This window comes from Psammomys obesus, unplaced genomic scaffold, assembly GCF_907164565.1.
Source record: "Psammomys obesus unplaced genomic scaffold, mPsaObe1.curated_primary_1811, whole genome shotgun sequence".
Lineage (NCBI taxonomy): Eukaryota > Metazoa > Chordata > Mammalia > Rodentia > Muridae > Psammomys > Psammomys obesus.
Window position 1 is genome coordinate 14,544,913 of NW_026588752.1, and position 4,031 is coordinate 14,548,943.

A 4,031-nucleotide genomic window follows, 5' to 3' on the forward strand; every position below is an offset into this window, starting at 1 on the left:
ACACACATATACATACACACAAATAAAGATATATTAAAAACATAAATATATGATCAATAAATTTAAATGATTTTTCTCTTGTTTTAATAGTAGTTTTAAAACGATTTATCACTAGAAATTTTAGTTAATTTTGAAAATGAAAGTGGGTCATAACTGCCATGGTCTTATGCAGTATTTGACATATAGACAACCACTAATAGAATAATTGAATATACGTTTAAAAGTAAACTCAAGAGATTTTTCTTCCTGCCTCACTTCTGTCCCAAGTGGACCAAAGTCACTGTAGTTAAGGACTTAAAAAAACAATCCAAGGTTTTGACAAATTCTTAAGTACCTCTTACAAATTTGAAGCCTTTAACATCCATTGAGGCATCTAATATTATCTGTCAGAGTGGCTGCCATCCCATTCATGCTCTCTGGTGGGCGGTTCAGTCTCTATGAGCCCTTGTGAGCCCAGGTTAGTTGATTTTCTAGGTTTCTTGGGGTGTCTTTCCCCCCCCCCGGCTCTTTCAACCCTTCCTCCCCCTCTTTTACAGAATTCGCCCAAGCTCCACTTGATGTTTGGCCATGGGTCATTGCATCAGTTTCCATCAGTGGCTGGATGAAGCTTCTCTGGTGAGATTCATGCAAGGCTCCTGTCTGCAAGCATAGCAGAAAATCATGAACACTGTCAGGGGTGGGCTCCCTTTCATGACACAGGTCTCCAACTGGGCCGGTCATTGGGTGGTCTTTCCCTCAAATGATGCTCCATCTTTTATGGGGTGGTCAGTTCAGGCTCCATATCCTCCATTGCTACGAGTCTTAGCTAGGGTCACTCTCATAGATTCCTGGAAGTTTCCACTGTTTTAGGTTTCTATTTACACAATGGACTATTATTCAACCATTAAAAACAATGGCATCAAATTGTTTTGTGCAAAGTAAGATAAAAAGAAAAAGGAGAAACTTCTTTCCTTATTGTCATATTCTTTGAGATAACACAATCCTAGTAATAAAATGAAGAGTGGATAAATTACAATAATACAAAAACTACACTTGATCTTAGCCAAAAGGCAAAGAAGAGATAGAATAATACAAAAACTGTGACAAGAACATAGAATTGACTATTTTAAGCATTTTAAGTACATAGTTCATAGTAAAAGTATTCAGTGTGCCCATCATCTCTCTCTCTCTATTTTTTTTTTTTACCTACACCATAGGAAGTTGATATTTTTGACCACGCCACACCTCATCCTGTCTGCAGACTACCAGTACTACCACTCTCTGTCATTGTGACTTGAGCTCTGTGCCTTTCTCATATGAGTGGCATAACTCAGCAGTTGTCTCATTATGACTAGCTATTTCATTTGACACAAAATCCTCAACATCCATCCATGTTAGCATATGTGTAATACTCTAGAGGCACTGACATTGCACCCAGTAAATACATATCATATTTTGTTTATTTACTAATCTGCCACTTGATACCAAATTTTAAACCATCGTTGACGATAATGCTCATATAAAGCCAATGCGCAAAAATATCTCATTATCATATTTTAAACCAGCTATGGTAGCTCTTGTCTATAATTCCAGGCAAATGAATTTGAATTATAAAGATCTGAGAGATCCAAGATGGTGGCGCCAGGAGGACACTGTGTCTGAAGAACAGGACAGCAGTGTCCGCACAGCGACCAGGAGACTGAACTCTGCTATCTAAAACACCAGCGATTGTGATTCCCAGATGAGAGAAAATTTTATGGTGTGGAAATCAATCAGGACCGACCTCAGGTCACCCAGTCAATCCCTGGAAAAGGTCCTGGGGACCAGAGGGCCCACAGCCACCAGGACAGACCAGAGCTCACAGCCTCTGGGCCAGAGTGAGGCACCCAGCCTCTGACCCAGAGTGGAGCCCTCAGTTGCTGGCCCAGGGAGGAGTGCACAGCCTCTGGCCCAGAGCAGAGCACTCAGCTGCCAGCCCAGAGACCTGCTGCGCATCTGACTCACCTTCCCAGACAAAACTGTGGGCCCCAGGGCATCAGAGACTGAGTTTTCCTGTTGGGAGAAAACCCCACAGCTAGAGAATCAGCAGGTTCTTCAAGAGGGCTGTGCCTGGAAAACAGTGTAACAACAGAGCAGGTCACTAAATTCAGAGGGGAAAACCCAGAAGCAGGGCAGCTGTCTCCAGGACTTCTTCAGCGAGAGGAGAGCCCACCTGCCTAACAAAGACCACAGTTACACTCAGGTCTATACTCCTGAGGTGAGCAGTGGCAATTCCTGAGAACCACCAGCCATTCAGTGACCCTACCCAAAAAGCAGAGGAGGCCTCCTTCAGGAAAATCATCTTCCTGCCAAGTTGATTCTCCCCACCCCAGGATTCCAGGAAGCACCAGAAACTAACAGCCAACACCTAAAATAGCCCAATGGGTAGATGCCAGCATAAAAGCTCAACCAAAATGAGACAGAACACTATGGCATCTCCAGAACCTAGTCATCCAGAGGCAAGCAGCTCTGAACACCCCAGCATAATTGAAATTCAAGAGGATGACCTTATATCTATGCTGATGAAGAGGCTAATAGAGGAAACAAATAAAATCCATAAAGAATTACAGGAAGATAAAATCAAACAGATTATGGCTATCCATAAAGAAATACAGGAAGATAAAAACAAACAAATCATGGCCATCTATAAAGAAATACGGGAAGATACAGCCAAACAGTTTGTGGCCTTCAGAGAGGAAATAATTATATCACTGAAAGAAATCAAAGAAACAGAGGAATGTTCAAACAAACAGCTGAAGGAACTGAAAGAAAAACAGAAAAATACAATCAGACAGGTGAAGGAAATCAACAAAACAACTCAAGATCTGAAGATAGAATTGGAAAAATTAAAGAAAACACAAATGGAGGAAATCATAGAGAGGAAGAATTTAGGAAAGAAAACAAGAACTACAGAGATAAGCATTACCAATAGACTACAAGAGATGGAAGAAAGAATCTCAAGTGTAGAAGATACAACAGAAGAAATTGATGTATCGGTCAAAGAAAATAATAAATCCAAAAAATTCCTGACATAGAGCATCCAAGAAATCCAAGACAATATGAAAAGACAAAACCTAAGAATAATAGGAATATAGGGAAAAGAATATTCCCTCCTCCAAGGCCCAGAAAATATCTTCAATAAAATCATAGAAGAAAATGTCCCCAACTTAAAGGAGAGGCCTATAAGAATACAAGAGGCCTACAGAAATTCTGATAAATTAGACCAGAAAAGAAAATCCTCCTGCCATATAATAATCTAAATAGTAAGTATACAGAACAACAACAACAACAAAAACAAAATACTAAAAGCTGAGAGGGAAAAAGGCCAAGTAACATATAATGGCAAAACCATCAGAATCACACCTGACTTCTCAACAAAGACTATGAAAGGGTCTGGACAGATATTATGCAGATCCTAAGAGAACACAGATGTCAGCTCAGGGTAATATATCCAGCAAAACTCTCAGTCATCATAGACGGAGAAAGCAAGATATTCAATGACAAAAACAAATTTAAACAATAACTACCCACAAATCCAGCGTTACAGAAGATACTAGAGGGAAAAATACAACCTAGGAAAACTAACTACATTCAGGAAAACACAGGAAACAAATAACCTCACTACAACAAAACTAAAAGTAGCCAAGCACACAAACACACTACTATAGCCAAAAGCAAAATCAAAGCATCTAACAGCCACTGGTCATTAATCTTCTTTAACATCAATGGGCTGAACTGTCCAATAAAAAGTCTGTTAGACACAGACTAACAGAATGGATATATAAACAATATCCAACAATTTGTTGCATACAAGAAACACACCTAAGTCACAAAGATAGACATTACCTGAGAGTAAAGGGCTAGAAGACAGTTTTCCAAGCAAATGGACACAAGAAGCAAGCAGGAATAGCCATTCTAATATCTAATAAAATAAATTTTCAACCAAAATTAATCAAAAGAGATAAGGAAAACTCCACCAAGAAGATACCACAATTCTGAACATCTATGCCCCA

The 4,031-nt window shown here is 39.6% G+C and overlaps 1 pseudogene; it reads right to left on the reverse strand.

Moving 5' to 3' along the window:
* Positions 1–995: 995 nt before the first annotated feature.
* LOC129674733 (U2 spliceosomal RNA) lies at positions 996–1,062 on the reverse strand (annotated as a pseudogene).
* Positions 1,063–4,031: the final 2,969 nt, after the last annotated feature.